Here is a 17,359-nt window from a genome sequence, read left to right as displayed (position 1 = left end):
CTATCGCAGGCTGGCAATTACATGTTTTTGGAAAACTTATTGGCCTGGTTGGTACACTGCCCACAGTAGGGGAGAGACTGGAGGAGGGAGGAGACCAGATAGTAGGTCTACTATGCTGGACTGTGGCAGGGTGAGATCATGATTGGTGGGGCAATTCTTATTACCTGTCTTACCTGAGCAGGACACAAAGGTCATGGGACCCTCCAAGGGGTGCTGGCTGGGAATGAAATGTGACATCCAGGGGCGTGTGGGGTTGCTAGTGATAGCTGGCATCTGGTCGCTAGGGCCAACCACCCTCGCATGCACAATGGCCATGAAGCTAGCATTGGCCTTTGGGGGTGGGGTCCAAGGGGTGAAGGGGGTGCCCAAGGTAGGTATCCTGGAAAGAGATCTCTCTGCTACCCTGCACAGACTGTACCCTGGAGGGTTGTGTGGGGGTGGGGCTCTCCCATATAAAGGGCCTACACCTGGGCCACTTAGCCGTGGGTGGAACCGGACTGGGTGCTTCTATGGGAACTAGTCATGTTCTCATCCGCAGTCACAGAAATGGATATGCAGTACCTGAATTTTAGATAATGTCAGGAAAACGGATGTATTAGCATACTCTGTTAAGGTTAGACATCTACAAATGTAAATTAAGCTGTAAACATGATGTGGTTATTGCATATAAATGTGTTAAATGAAGACTGATTTTATGATTTTGTTTGAAAATAAAATACGACAAGAAGAATGTGATTTATTGATTAACTCCTTCGCTGCCAGGCCTTTTCCCCTCCTGTGCCGAGCCTTTTTTTGGCTATTTGGGGGAGTTCGCGCTTAGGCCCTCATAACTTTTTCTCCACATAAGCTACCCATGCCAAATTTGTGTCCTTTTTTCCAACATCCTAGGGATTCCAGAGGTACCCAGATTTTGTGGGTTCCCCTGAAGGAGACCAAGAAATTAGCCAAAATACAGCGAAAATGTTGTTTTGTTCAAAACAATGGGAAAAAGGGCTGCAGAAGAAGGCTTGTGTTTTTTCCCCTGAAAATGGCATCAACAAAGGGTTTGTGGTGGTAAAATCACCATCTTCCCAGCTTTCACAAACAGGCAGACTTGAATTAGAAAACCCAATTTTTCAACACAATTTTGACATTCTACTGGGACATACTCCATTTTTACTATTTTTTTTGCTTTCAGTCTCCTTCCAGTTAGTGACAGAAATGGGTGAGAAACCAATGCTGTATCCCAGAAAGCTAAACATTTCTGAAAAGTAGACAAAAATCGTAATTCAGCAAGGGGTCATTTGTGTAGATCCTACAAGTGTTTCCTACAGAAAATAACAGCTGAATTAAAAGAATATTGAAATTGAGGTGAAAACAAACTGCCATTTTTCTCCACGTTTTACTCTGTAACTTTTTCCTGCGATGTCAGATTTTTTTAAAGCAATATAGACTCTTCTGGTTGTGGGGATATATAGGGCTTGTAGGTTCATCAAGAACCCTAGGGACCCAGAGCCAATAAATGAGCTGCATCTTGCAATGGGTTTTCATTCTATGCCGGGTATATAGCAATTAATTTGCTGAAATATAAAACGTGAAAAATAGGTATCAAGAAAACCATTGTATTTCCAACTTGGCCACAAGATAAGGTGTTGAGAAGCAGAGGTTATTTGCACATCTCTGAATTCCATGGTGCCCATACTAGCATGTGAATTACAGGGCATTTCTCAAATAGAGGTTTTTTTTACACACTGTCTTACATTTGTAAGGAAAAAATGTAGAGAAAGACAAGGGGCAAAAACACTTGTTTTGCTATTCTGTGTTCCCCTAAGTCTCCCAATACAAATGGCACCTCACTTTCATGGGGAGGCCTAATGCTCGGGACAGGAAACACAAAATGGACACATCAAATTTTTACATTGAAATCTGACATGTTCTTTGCAAAGTGCTTAGCTGAGGATTTTGGCCTCTAGCTCAGCCGGCACCTAGGGAAACCTAGCAAACCTGTGCAGTTTTGAAAACTAGACACCCAGGGGAATCCAAAATGGGGCGACTTGTGGGGCTCTGACCAGGTTCTGTGACCCAGAATCCTTTGTAAACCTCAAAATTTGGCCCAAAAAACACTTTTTCCTCTCATTTCGGTGACAGAAAGTTCTGGAATCTGAGAGGAGTCACAAATTTCCTTCCACCCAGCGTTCCTCCAAGTCTCCCTATAAAAATGGTAACTCACTTGTGGGGGTAGACCCAGTGCCCGCAACGGGAAATGCCCCAAAACACAACGTGGACACATCACATTTTCACAAAGAAAACAGAGCTGTTTTTTGCAAAGTGCCTAGATATGGATTTTGGCCTCTAGCTCTGCCGGCACCTAGGGAACCCTAGCAAACCTGAGCAGTTTTGAAAACTAGACACCTAGGGGAATCCAAGATGGGGTGACTTGTGGGGCTCTCACCAGGTTCTGTTTCCCAGAATCCTTTGTAAACCTCAAAATTTGGCCAAAAAAATACTTTTTCCTCACATTTCGGTGACAGAAAGTTCTGGAATCAGAGAGGATCCACAAATTTCCTTCCACCCAGCATTTCCCTAAGGCTCCCGATAAAAATGGTACCCCACTTGTGTGGGTAGGCCTAGCGCCCGCGACAGGAAATGCCCCAAAACACAACGTGGACACATCACATTTTCCCAAAGAAAACAGAGCTGTTTTTTGCAGTGCCTAGCTGTGGATTTTTGGCCTCTAGGTCAGCCGGCACCTAGGGAAACCTAGCAAACCTGCGCAGTTTTGAAAACTAGACACCTAGGGGAATCCAAGATGGGGTGACTTGTGGGGCTCTGACCAGGTTCTGTTACCCAGAATCCTTTGCAAACCTCAAAATTTGGCCAACCCCCCCCCCCCCCCACTTTTTCCTCTTTTTTTGGTGAGAGAAAGTTCTGGAATCTGAGCGGAGCCACAAATTTCCTTCTACCCAGTGTTCCCCCAAGTCTCCTGATAAAAATGGTACCTCACTTTTGTGGGTAAGCCTACTGCCCGCAAAAGGAAATGCCCCAAAACACTATCTGGACACATCAAAATTATCAAATACAAAACTACTTGTTTTTGCGGGGGGCACCTGCGACTCTAGTCTTGGGCTCAGCAGCCATCTAGGGAAACATACCAAACCAGATATTTCTGAAAACTAGACACCGAGGGAGTCCAGGGAGGTGTGACTTGCGTGGATCTCCCAATGTTTTCTTACCCAGAATCCTCAGCAAACCTCATATTTAGCTAAATATTCACATTTTTCCCTCATTTCTGTGTGGGATCACTGCACCGGGACAAATTTCATACCACCCAACATTCCCCTCAGTCTACCGGTAAAAATGATACCTCATTTGTGTAGGTGGGCCAAGTGCTTGTGACAGGGAAGATCCAAAAACATGTTGAAATTGTGGGGGAACCAAAGCAGGTCCAAAAGGGCAGTTTGGAAAAAAACATTTTAAGGCTGACAAGTGCCGCAGAATTTTTATCGGTATAGATGAGACAATGCTGGGTGGTAGGAAATTTGTGGATTCCTGCAGATTCCGGAAGGTTCCATCACAAAAATGTGGGAAAAAATGTGTGATTTCCAGTAAAGTTGGAGGTTTGCAGGGCATTGTGGGTAAGAAAATGGTGCACCCCACATTTAAAACACACCACCCTGGAATCACCCAGATGTTTAGTTTTCAGATGTGTCTAGGTCTTGTGGATTTTTCTACATGGCAGCGTCCCAAAGTCCATGAAGTGCAGCCCTCACCATTCCAAGTGGGACGATTTTGAGAGTTAGCCAAGCTCTCATGGCCCAAATGTAAAACCAAAACCCAAAATAATCAAATGTCCTCTTGCTTGCCGTGGGATAAGATGTTTTAGTGTGCGGGGGAGAGCTGAAAGACTGTTACCCCCTTCAGTTGGGGTGGGGGCATTCCCAGGCCCATACTGGTTGGTAGCCACCACCCCACTTTTTTTTTTTATTCCCTGGCATCTAGTAGACTTTCTGCACCCCCCCGGGTGTGGATCGGGGTAATTGCCCCATCTGCCCACTGGTGGGCAGTACAACTTTGGGCCCATTTATTTGGGGTGGGAGTATGGGGTGCCATACCCCCACCCTCTTATTTTGGAGAAGAAAAAAAAACTTCCCTGGTCTCTGGTGGGCTTTCTGCCCCCCCAACTTGGGGGCAGAAGGGCCTTCCAAAAATAGGCCAGACTGCCCCCAAGGTGGGCAGATATGGCCAACAGTAATGTGCCCCCATGGAGAGCAACCCTTATCCAAGGGGCTGCCCCCTAAAGAAAACACACACATACACACACACCAATCCCTGGTGCCTAAGTGGTTTCTGGTCCCCCCGAGGGCAGATCGGCCTAAATGAAATACGCCGATCTGCCCCCAAGGGGAGCAGAAATGGCCTAAAATAAATTTGCCCTCCAAGGGTTGCTCCCCACCTCTAAAAAACAAAACAAAAAAATTAATTAAAAAATAACAAAAATAATCCCTGGCGCCTAGAGGTTTCTGCCACCCTGCGGGCAGAAATGGCTTAAAATAAATTAGCCCCACCCCCCCCCGGAGCGACCCTTGCCTAACGGGTCGCTCCCCTTATGTGCAATTGGCGCAAAAAAGAAATCACCGGTGACTAGTGGTTTCTGCCCCCTTTAGGGGCAGATTGGCCTAACAAAATTCAGCTGATCTGCCCCCAAGGGGCGCAGAAATGATCTCAATACAATTTGCCCCACCCAGGGGAGCAACCCTTACCTAAGGGGTCGCTCCCCACCTCTAAAAAACAAAAAAAAACAAAAAAGTTTTTTAAAAATTATCCCTGGCGCCTAGAGGTTTCTACCCCCCCCTGGGTGTAGATCAGCCTAATAACAATAGGCCGAATTACCACCGGGGGGCAGAAAAGGCCTTAAAAAAAATTGCCCCCCTGGGGAGCGACCCTTGCCCAAGGGGTCGCTCCCCTTATGCCAATTTCTTATCATAAAAGAAATCCCTGGTGTCTAGTGGGCATTTCAGAAGCTGGATTGTTTCACGATCCAGTTTCTGAAATGCTTTGAGATACTTCAAAGGGGAAGGAAACTCCTTTCCTTCCCTTTGAAGCCTCTCAGGCCCCCATCACATGATCAGAAGAGAAATGCTGAGCATTTCTCTTCCAATCGCACTAGAAGCTGAGCTTCCAGCACAATGGGGAAGTGGCATCTGATGAGGTCAGCGCGCGATCGCGTGCTGACATCATCAGATGTCACTGGGGAGATCAAGGGGGCTCGGGGGTGGAAGGGGAAGGGCTTCCCCTTCCATCCCTGCCTTGGCGCTCCCTCCGAGCTCCAGGCCGAGGACGTCATGTTTACGTCCTCGGCACAGGAGCACTGTGCCTGTGGACATAACCGTTACGTCCCCTGCACAGAAGGGGTTAAAAGTGATTTCGGAGCCTTAGGAAGGAAGACTCTGGGGTTGGTGGGAGGCCTCGGCAGTACCTGGCCATATGCAGAGGGCTCCCCCAAATCAGGGGAGCCCCCACATATGGAAGGCCGCAATGGGAGCACCTTGTGGGGGAGGGCGGGCCCCATGTGCCTCTGACAGGGATTTACGATCCCTAGCCCAAGAAGAATAACAACAGAGCACGTACAGTACACTCTCTGCTGGGTCTGGACAGCGTTTCTTGGATTTGTTAGGCAGCATGATTGTGCAGCCCAATAGTCTTTTTGAGCAGCAGAACAGAGGAGACTGCACGTGTGCTCTTGCTCGCACTGTATAGGGGACATAGGAGGTGAGTGAGTATTCTAGAACAGGTGAACACTGGAGAGTTTGGAAATATCACTAGTCTGGGTACCCACAAAATCATCCACGGATTATTCCTACTATAGAAATTGTGAGAGATTTACTGCTGACTTGAGCAGAATTAAATTAATTTCCAGGATGGGAATCACAAGTGAACACCCCCAAAATATGAGATCATAGAGAGGACGAGTGGTAAAAATATATTCCCTGTGGAGAAAAAAATGTAGGAATCGAAAAATGCAATTACAGTAATATGGTACATCGGTTTGCATAGTCTCAAATAGGAATTCATAAATGGTTCCAAGGTAAAATACAAATGTAACAGCATTTGATGGGTATCCCTGAGAATTGTGGCAAATTAAAACAAGCATTTACAATGCAACGGGTCTCGCATTTCGACGAGTTAGAGCTATTAGCGTTGTAAACTCCTAACTGGACTTTTCTTGCCACATTAATTGGAAAAAATGAGCGCGATCGCGCTGAGAAATAAAGAAAAAAAGTAGTCCAGAAATCATACGGAAAACACGTAGCCTCCTATGTTTTCAGTGGTTCGTGAGCTCGAGGAGAGCTAAACACCAGAAAAGGCATGACATATGCATGCCTTTGTCTAATGAAGGCAAGCGGACTTTAAAAGGCAAGCCCACGAACCAATGAAAGTGGCTGAGGTAACATGGGTGTTGGTAGAAGCCCAAAGAGAGATTACAGCAGGATCAGAGGGCTTTGCGCTCGACCCTAATGATCGGCCTGCTGTGGTTCAAACCTCTTGATCATGAGGATATAAATATTTATACGTCTACCTGTAATGTCTACCTGTAACGTGTGCTTCTAGTTACTCACTAGCTCGTTAGAATATTCTAAACATTCTTATTACATTCTCTGCGTGCAAATGGCATATTTTGTAAAGGAGATGTGTGAAAAACAGCAATATGTGTATGATTTGGAGTGCTGTTGATTTAACAGGCAGCTCTGTAGCGTTAGTCACAATAAACATATAACAGATCTCAAAGAATGATTTAATTATTGCAAAACAGGAAACATAAAGTAACAAGGCGGTAACAAAACCACCTCAAGGAGGGACAAATGTAAAGCATTTACCAACGAAACCAAGGATTTTTGAAAGGCAAACCCAGGAATGAGTGAAAGTGATGGGCGTGAGGTGGGCATGGTTAAAAGCCCAGATACAAACCAACACCTGCGCTGATGTGCTTGACCTAAAAAAGTATGTTAATAGTGCACAAGATAGAGAGAAATGTAATTGGAGTAAGAAGAAGAGAGATGGAGGGGAAGACGGAGGGAAAAAGCACGAGAAAGAAATGTAAAAAGCGAAGTAGATCGAAATAGTGAGAGAATAATGAGAGAAAGTAGGAAGAACAGGAGAGGGAGAGAAAATGGAAGATGAGAGAGCTTGCAGGAGCGTGGCAAAGGCAGGAGAACGATTCCTAAAGAATAAGACCCGAGTTATGGGCAATGCTTGAAATGGAAAAATAGAAGTGCAAGTACTCTGTATCAGAATATGTGCTTGATTTTAAGAAGTGCAGGTACTGTCCAATTAAAAGTATTACGTTTTTCTTGAGAAGTGCAGGTACTCTCCGTCTCAAAATAAAAAAGTGCTGGTACTCAGTACCGGACAGTACTGGCCCATTTAAAGCACTGATATTTATGTGGGGATGGGTGTTTCGGAATATTTGAGAGAGGACACATAAAAAACGTTCGTAGAACGAAATGCAGAAAGGGCAAAAATTAGATTCAGTAAATAATACTGAATGCATTTCAAGTTTTAATTATCGTTACTAGCCCTATGAACTTTCAAATGCAGACGTTTTCCTTCACTGCACCGTTCTTGAGGAGCAACGCTCAAGACAACTTTTAAATTGGACAATACCATTTTAAATTGGACTATAAAATCATTACTTATTTTGAACATTTGCATCGCCCCGCATTGCTTGTTTGAAGATTCCTTAATATAAGAACTCCTCAGGTGTGCCCCTGCAGAGAATGTTGGGACTGCCGCAGTAGGGCATGAAAACCCTGCCAAGGATAGTATGTAGTCTTCTAATTCGTGTACACATAGCTTTACTGTGCTGCTACTGACCCACTAAAAGTGTGGCTGCCCACCTCCTCCTCCTCCCCCTCGAGAACTAGTCATGAGTTTTAACAATGTTGTGATGTGATGATTTCTAGGGTTCACAAAGGGATGCCTACCACCTACCTCGGAGCACAAAGCCTCTACCCCTCCCCAAATAACTTCACCCACGATGGTGAGTTATGTCACAATCATCACATTTTTGTACTATACCCTGAAGAAAGAAATGTGCTTGAAATATCTTCCCTGCATGTATTTAGCTTCTAAAGATGTTAGAAGGATATATGGGAGCTGCAATAAGATGAGAACAAACACGAGATAAGAACAAACACGTAGGCGCCGTGGCTTTCTGCACTGATTACTTTACCGTGGAGAAGCGGATCCTTGTTTGTCAACTGTTCATTAACATGAAGTAATACTGTAAGCAAAACGTGTGCAGGGATTGTTGAAGAGGTACATTGGACGATAAAGGGCACACGGAGTAAACTCAGAAAATGTATTGGGAAGAGAAAAAAACTCGGATTCGGATTAAGAACAGTTAGAAAAGTCTAAAGAAGCTCGGCGACCCTTTGCACGTGTTAGCCGCGTAGAATAATTCTACAGTTTCCACCCATCTCTTCAAATATCAGTCTATCAGACGTCCACAGTGTGTCATTCTTAGTCCCCACTTACAGCGTAACTCAGCATGAGTCGGTGTAAGGATGCCCTCTTGTTGGAACAGATGCCCAGTGCAGTACAATGTATGGAGCCTTGAGCACAGATTTAGTGAGCTAGAGATCTAAATAAATTGTATTGTTCAACAAGGGTTTCCTTCGAAATCTCCTTAAAGCACGTTCATGCAGCCGCTTAAAAAAGAAGAAAAAAACAGCGCGATCGCACTGGTACAGTTCACACGTAATAATACCTATTGCAAAAGTGCAATTATAAACGTAACCGGCAAGAGTGCAATTAACTGTGTTACAAGGTCGATAGTATGCGAAGTGCTCGACTTCTGCCAAGCGAGATCGCGCTGCGAAAATAGAGAAAAAGTAGTCAACAAACCTGAAGAAAACAGCGAGCCTCGTATGTTTTCTGTACTTGGTCGTGCGCTCGAGGAGGGCTAGCCACCGGAAAAGGCATGACGTATGTGTGCCTTCCACTAATCAAAGGAAGCGGATTCTAACAGGCAAGGCAACTTGCCAGTGAGAGACACTGACGTGACGTCGAGGGGGCTCCGAGCCCTTTTTTAATACCTAAAGCGTCTCGCTAGTGATACACATGCGTGAGCGCATGAGACGCTGGCTCGACCCTAAAAAACTAAAGTATACTCCTTGTTTAGGGTGAAAACTAGAAGGAGTAAATTCTTATTTGGTTGTGTGAATCCAGGCCTTAATGCACAAAGATCTATTTTACACAACTCGCTCTAGAGCATTTTTGGGACTCATTAAATGGGAACAAGGAATTAGATAATTTTTGCTTTGCTTCAAACATGGACTGTTTGAAAATTGCCCTAAACTCTAATCTCCATTGGGTATATGTATGACGCACCGCATTAGCGATGATCACATAGTGATTTTTACCGATTCACTATTTGGAAATCACTAAATGCGATGTAACATAGAATTCGAAATATTGTTTGTGATTACCTAATATTCGCAAATAGCAATTACTAAATAGCGGGTCTGTAAAATTGAAAATTGCTATTTGGTAATCACAGTTTGCAATTTTTGCATTCTGGAGCAGCTTGATGACCTCACAAACAGGAAGTGGGTCAGTCCATGCTGTTTCCAGAAGCCTGAGCATCAGGAGGAGGCGGACTTGTCATAGTTGGACTCTTGTTCTAGGCAAGACTGCTGGTTTAAGGATGACAGTACTTATATTTGTAGGTGACTATGCCTATCCTGCAACAAGTCGCAACTGTAGTCCCAACCCTTCCGGCTCATTAGCAGTGCCTCACCAAAAACCCAAACAGTTGAAGGTGATTTGTGGCAGCCTTTACACATGGACTCAAGAGTTTGCCATCTCAGGGAGTGTTGTGGTTAAAAGGAGATCACCCCTTTATTACAGATACATCATGTCTCAACCAAACACAGGCAATAACGAAAATGCAGTAATGTTTCAATAGTTTGTATTCAACACAATCTGAAATCTGCGGTAAATTGCATGGGCTGCAATGATTAGGATAATGAACAATGCAAGAGACAGAATTGTAAAAACAAGAGTCATGATTATAAAGACCCCCACCATTTTGCAGTAACATAGAAAGACATAGATGGTATAATATGTCCTATTACCCTATTTTGATAGGCCTAACCTTCTACCTAAAGAAGAGCTGGGTATGTTAAACCAAACCTGCCAATGCCATGTCCCTGAGAAGAGCCCCCAACCCTTGTTACCTTGGAATGAGGTCTCTAGCTCAGACTCCGTATGAACACAAAGTCCAGGTCAGCGCCAAGGCGAAATGCAGCATCGATAGCAGCGATGGTATCTGGTCGGAATCCCTCTGTTTATCTGTCTAAAGTGAGGTGTATTTATACAGATCTACTTGGACCCCTGACATAGGTTGTTCCCAAACAATAGATAACACAGCATGCTTTGGACAGTAATTAATATAAACAATTCCCTCAAAAGCGTGAAGAGGGAAAGTACCTAATGTGAACACCTACAGTTTGTTTGTCTTTGTCGCTTGATTTGGCGCATTAGCACAGTGGCACTGATAACATAAACTTAAACAAATGGCCTAACTATAAACACGGCAGCCATCTTAGAAGAATTAATTAAATAAATGGGCTAAGACAGAGCAAGCTAAGTAGGTTAAAAGTCACTAGGTGACGGGGGCACGAGTCTGCAAGCCAAAGGCTAAGCTAACTTCTGTTATCCCATTAAAACAAACTAGGATTCACTACGGACTCAGTGAGCTGAGCATTAGGGAGCCAGTTTGTAGTGTCACCCAGAACCAAAACACACCATGGCCAGTGAGGGGAATGCAAAGGATGCTGGAGGCAGAAAAAGGAAACTGAAGTTCAATAAGCAGGAACTGGAGGTACTCATTGAAGAGGTGGAAAGAACCATGACAAGCTCTTTGGGAAAAAACATGTCCCAGAGTGAGTACCGTAAAATATGAACCGACATCCTGGCAAAGATCAGCGCAGTGGTCGTGACGCAGCACTCCATTGAGGAGATACGTAAGCGCTGGTATGATTTACGTACACGTGCGAAGGAGAGGGTAGTGACCAGGCTTAAGAAGGCAAGGATCACTGGCAGATTACCATCCACCCAGACACCATCCATTCCCTTGGGGGACATGGTGGAGGCAACTCTGCAGCCTGAAACTATTGTTGGGGTCACTGACATAGACACCTCAGCCACATCAGGCACCTCGCAAACATAAGGACAAAAATGATTTGAATTACCATTTATGCAGGCAAAATTGTCCCCTAGAGGAAATCAATGTTAACACTCAGTGATAAAAACAGTCCATGCCACTCATTCCATGCAAACCAACAATGCCTTAAGGGAGTGGTAGCCCATACTCCAACAGTAAACCAAGATCAAACATTGCAACATTGTGAATCCCCACACAGCTAGACAAGTCAAATGACAAGCAGAAACACCATGCCAGGGAACCTGTTTACTTCAAAATTAAACTCTGAACTGAGACATGCAAAAGGAATTTGTAACTGAAATACTGCTCATTGATGTTGCAGATCTCCCTGCACCATGTGCAGCAGAAACAGAACCTAGGGGAAATGAGGAAAGCCAGCCACTCTTTGAGGTCGCTAGCATTGTGTCCATACCACCCACAAAACATGCACAACCCAGACGCAGGACAACAGTGGAATGACTCCCTGCGTTCGACCTGGAGTGTGATGACATGACACAAGACTTGCATACACCACCTTCAGAGAATAGATGCACTCACAGATGCCAGTCCTTTTTCCAGCACCAACACACTCCCCTCAGGAGACATAGAGCAGATGTCAGGCAGAGCTCAGAGGAAAGTGAGGGCCCATCTATGTTTGAAGGTGTGGAGGCATCAATGTTGAAGGTGCAGCACCTACAATGTAAGCAAATGAAATCAATGCACAGACAGTGGGTGTCTCTGAATCACAACATGTGCCAGCTGAATGCAACAGTGTTGGAAGGACAGAAAGCAACAGCAGACAATTTAAGGGAGATGACGAATGCCATTAAGGCACTGTACAGTAATGCAGCAGGACCATGTCACCCACCATAGGTGTCCTCACCAATTGATGAGTATTTTGGATGGGTTTAGTAGATCTGTCTATCGCCTCACAAATGCAACTGCTTTACTGTCACGACGTGCCGTGGGCATGCAAGTGGAAATGGTACATTGTAGTGAAGACGTTGCACGGGGATTGGTGTAGGTTACCGATGCACTGGAGAGGTTGCGGGCAGCCCGGATCGCTTGACCAGTAACCTGGGTGGTGGGAATAGTGCTGAGCTCTCTAGCCTCAGTAGTGTGACTGCCCCTGTGATGTAGAATAGGTGCCACAGTTCCAGACACAGTGCTGTCTCAGAAGCCTCAACAAGAGATTCCGCTGAGCCCACTGACCGTTTCAGTGGAGTGCATGGACGCAAAAAGTAATGGGGACATGTTCCGGGGTTTGTTGTTTTGTGACATTGCAATACCTATGTCATGTTTATGGGAAGCATTTGATTTGAGTACAGATTGTGCTTTTGGACTACCTATGTTGTATGTCTATATATTTGACCTGAAGTTAAGGCAATAAATGCAATACCTGTAGCAATCAGGAACAATAAGCGGCCTCTTCTTTACTTATATCAAAAATAATTGTGAGTAATTTCAGCATGTCTTTGTCTGCCTTTTACACCTTTAATACATCTGCTGGATGACGGGGTGGTAATGGGTCATCTTCCTCATCAGACTCCGTATCTGAGGGTTCCGGAGGTATGCCTCTCAATGTTGCAATGTTGTGCAACATAACACATGTAGCCACAATCTTGCTGCAGGTCTCAGGACTGTATTGTGGTGCCCCACCACTTTTGTGCAGGCATTGAAAGTGACTCTTCAGCAGGCCACATGTCCTCTCAATCATACTTTGCGTCCTCCTATATGCAGCATTGTATTGCAGCTCACTTTGCGTAGCTGGATTGAGGTGTGGTGAGAGGATAAAGGACTGCACTGCATATGCACTGTCTCCTACAATAACAGGAGTGAATATTGAGTCATTGTCATATCTAACTGCATCTATACACTATGCTAGATTGTTCTGTGATTAATTACCAAGTAGGTATTCTTCTCCAAACTCTCCACAAAGGAGAGGTGTGTGGATTCTACTATGCCTGAATATATAGAGTCATGTGTGCTACTAGGGAACCTGGCCACTAAATCTGTGATGATGTGTGAGGCAGATAACCTGTATGTTCATGGAATTGCTACATTTCAGAATTCTGTATATATATTTATTGGACTTTGTGTCCCGTCAACGCAGCCAATGATGTGTGGGATTTGGGTATCTGATAGAAATGCAAGTCCTGTGGGGTGTTGGGGAATTTGTTGTGCTCATTCATTTTGGTTAACATTACATTCAGGAATGCATGGAAGAAATGAGAGAACTCACTTTGGGACACACCTCCAGGTGCTGCTATTACCCCCTTATAGCTTCCTGAGGCTATGAGGTGCAGGGAACATAACACCTGCACATGAGTGGGTATTTTATTTATTCTGTGTGTGTGTCACTGCATTTGTGTTTGAAAATATGCTATTAGGTCTAAAATCATGGCTGAATTTAACCTATACTTGTCATAAATCTCCTCCTCTGTTTGGTCAAACAATGTTATGTTCACTCTGAAAATACACTACTGTCTCTCCCTCCCTCTCCTCAAACCCACCAGGATCCTCATCCTCCTCGCCATGATGTAGAGTGCAGCCATTGTTCAAAATGCTGAATCACTCTGGGCCTCTTTCTGTAGGTTGCACCTGATTACCACCTGATTTGAGTTTGTGGTAAATTGCACATGCAAAATCCCCGTTTGTGCAACCATTTGCAATTTGTGAATGGTTGATACATTGAATTTGTGATTACCTATTTGTGAATCGCAATTTGGGATTCGCAAAATTGAGTCACAGTTTTTGGAATCGCTAATTTTGTGATTCCTTAAAATTGGCATGTGAATGCCTTTCATACATTGTGGAAGGCGATTTTGCATTCACAAGCACCTGATTTTTGCAATTTGAACCGTTTACAAATGCAAAAACTTTTGATATATCTGGCCCCAGATTCAGAGACGTTTTAAATCTGGCCCAGGGCCCCAGCCTTTCAAGGGGTCCCCTTGAGCCAGCTCTGTTCTGCAAAGAGTCTTTCCCTGATGACCTTGAGTAATTCTTAAACACATTGTTTTAAATACTGTTTTGCTTTGATGTATTTTTATTGTGAGTGATGTATGAGAGCCTGTTACAGACATTTTACGGAGAAATGCTGTGTTTATGTTTTATGCGCAACCATAAAAAGTGTCTTTCAGAACAAAACGGGACCTCACATATGAGAAGTGGAAGGGCATCACAGAGATTATTTGCAGTAATATTGGTGGCTGCTGCTGTGTTAAGTAGTGAAAACACAATCACTATCCCAGAATAATAGATGTAAACACATTAAAAATGTAGACGAGTGTGTACTGTCAGTTACCTGGCAAAAAAGGGCATGAGGGACCTGAAATTGGATCATAATTTCAAAGCTGTTCTGAACAGGGCCCCCAAAATCCGTTTGGCCAGGCCCCCAAAATCTTTAATATATGTCCTAGTGCAGGTTATTATCAGTCAGTCTTATTTGTAACACTGTTACTGTCGGTATATAAATCTGAATTGCTAATGAGATAGACACGAGCACCTGTTGTGGCTCGGATTTTGCCAACGCCTTAAAGTGCTCTGACCTGAATGCACACACGAATAGATTTTCACTTCATTTGAAGCGGCGTAGAGATATCCGGATCTACTTTACATTTTCCTCTTAGAAAGTCTGCCCTAGGATATGAGCAGCTGAAACATTTGCTGTGATACTTTTCTCAGTAGTTTTCAGTGCAGGAAAGCACCCTCTAAAGAGGGTGTTAACCCCTGTTAACTCTTTCCGTGCAGGTATGTGGAGATCCAGTGTAAGAGGAATTGGCAATTAACAGGCGTTAAACCTCAACAGCATGTGGGTAGTAAGGTCATTAGTTCAGATCCTACCAGTCTCATTTGCAAACAGACAATCAAATCAACGGTCCCATTCTGTTTAATGTTCCTCCTTCATATTTGTACTCAAATTAGAACGTAAACAAACAGTATTACTTAATCCCACAAAGGAAGATTTCAGAATTCCATAGCTCCATAGACGGTGTCCACATTAAACAAATTTGCAAAGGAGGAAAAAAGGCAACTCTGGGTGCACCATGTTGGATCCAAACAAGAGGTGTGCACCAGGACTAAATATTGAATGTACTGATTTCATTCTACGTAAGCAATGGTTAATTCAAAAGAAAATGAGAAATGGAGAAAGTACATTTCTATACCATATAATATGGGTTTAGGATTGAGGCAATGTTATTTTGTTCCATTCAGTTGAAGAGAAAACATAGCAAGCAATCTGTTGAATTTATTTATAAAGCAGTTTACTCATACACTATTTTGTCTCTGCTAAAATCTCCATTAAAGACATAAAGGCCCTCATTATGACTTCGGCGGTCTAAAACCTAGACCGCCGAAGTCCCGCCAGCCACTAGACCACCAAAGATGGTGGTCATTCGACTGCCATATTATGACTGCTGGCGGCTCTCTGCCAGAATTTGGGCGGAGAGCCTCCAGCAGCCATACTAGTGGTCGGCGGTGCAGTGCTATGCTTGCACCGCCACGTCATCACAACACCGCCACACCTGTGTTGTGGCGACAGAGCACTGACAGCGGAGCAGGTCCCAAAGATCCCGTCCCCTCCCTGACGACCACTGTGAAAAGGTAAGTGCCCATCCGATAGGGGAGGGGGGATGATGAATGGAGTGTGTGTGCATGGAAGTGTGCGTTTGCATGTTGGATGGGGTGGAGTGGTCCCTAGGGGCTGAGGGAGGACTGTGGCTGTGTGGAGGGGTGGGGAGACTCGCATACTGGTGACAGGAATGTAGATTCCTGTTGCCAGTATCCTTTACGCCAGGGATTTCCTGACGGTGTTGCTGCTGGGGAATCCCTGGTGGAAAGGAGGCTCCTAATACCGTCGGCAGTCTATGGTGGACCTCCGAGGCGAAGGTGGTCCACCTTCACCCCGGCAGTCTGACCGCCCTGGTGGAACAGGCAGTGAACTGGCTGCTTTGCAGCTTGTTCACCACCGTTGTCATAATCTGGCGGTCCAGCACCGCTACGCCATCAGCGGTGTTACCGCCACCGCCAGCATGGCGGAGCTGGACCGCCAATGTTGTAATGAGGGCCAAAATGATTTACAAGCCATACATGTCATACTTGGCTAGCAGTTGCTCCCTTACATATTTTACAATTATTTCCTCATTCAAAAGAACTGTAAGTAATATAGAAATGAGCAAAATCTGTTTTTTATCCATTACTGCACAAGCAACAAAATATTGCAAACTGAAATGTTCATGTTTTTTTGCTGTAGAAACAGAAAAGTTCCCCGCATGGCAATAGATGTGCACCCCTGCCCTGAGTGCCCAAGGCTACTGGCCTTACCTGGAGTTAAATGACATGCGTTTAGAGGTGGCATGATACCAGTATTGTATTCAATAGACTCAGTAATGTGACCAGGCCTTTTTCCCTGTGTCATTGGTATGGAGCCTACTGGCCCACTTGTACAGAGGCTGTACACTTAACTCATCCTTGGCTTACAAGTATTGTGTGTAGCATCAGACAGCACTTGATATTTGCATGTGTGTGCTGAGTTGCATGTGTGTGCCTGCGGATGGTACATAACATGGAAGTCGGTGAGTTCCATTTTGGAAGCCCAGGGCTTGGAGAGGTGAGGACTATATTCCCCAGACAGGAGATGTGTATTGTTGATATTCCTAAGGGCTGGAGTGGGGGGCACACAATGAAGAGATGAGCAGAGCATCCTCTGTGCACATTAAATAGCTCCTTGATTCCAGGAAGAGTTATCAGACAGTGGAGCCTAGGCTCATTGTCAGGGAGATGATGGAACTGATAAGGATGACACTACCTGGGAATCTGGAATGAGAGGAAGGCTTAGTCCTTTGAACCTTTATGGGGCTTATTTCAGTGGAGGATGACAGCCAGATGTGGTCCTCAGTTATTTCCGTGGACTGTGTTGTGAGTAATGTAAGATTGGAGCCATTCCTGCTGTGGGACAATGTCATCTGACAAATGGCAATTCAGAGAAGCGAGCACTTCAAAGGAGCTGATGCTCCCCACAAAAATTTCAAAGGCCAGACACTAAATAATATATGTTCTGTATTGGGCTACAAAGGTGGGAACATGAGCCCCATACTTTGTTGAAAAGCACTGTCTCATCAAGAGAGGGACAACTGCAAAGCCATCTTCCTGATGGAACCAGGACTGGGG

At 44.6% G+C, this 17,359-nt stretch overlaps 1 long non-coding RNA gene across 1 annotated transcript in view; it reads right to left on the bottom strand.

The window, feature by feature from the left end:
- LOC138288600 (uncharacterized) overlaps window positions 1-8,981 on the bottom strand; it is a 104,000-nt gene extending 95,019 nt beyond the window's left edge. The window contains exon 1 of the long non-coding RNA XR_011202482.1: window positions 8,884-8,981. This is a non-coding gene — a long non-coding RNA (uncharacterized lncRNA). The remainder of the gene's footprint in view (window positions 1-8,883) is intronic.
- Between the last annotated feature and the right edge of the window lie 8,378 nt (window positions 8,982-17,359).

This window comes from Pleurodeles waltl, chromosome 4_1 (genome assembly GCF_031143425.1).
Source record: "Pleurodeles waltl isolate 20211129_DDA chromosome 4_1, aPleWal1.hap1.20221129, whole genome shotgun sequence".
NCBI classification, from domain to species: domain Eukaryota; kingdom Metazoa; phylum Chordata; class Amphibia; order Caudata; family Salamandridae; genus Pleurodeles; species Pleurodeles waltl.
This window is presented reverse-complemented; position numbering and strand designations above follow the sequence as displayed.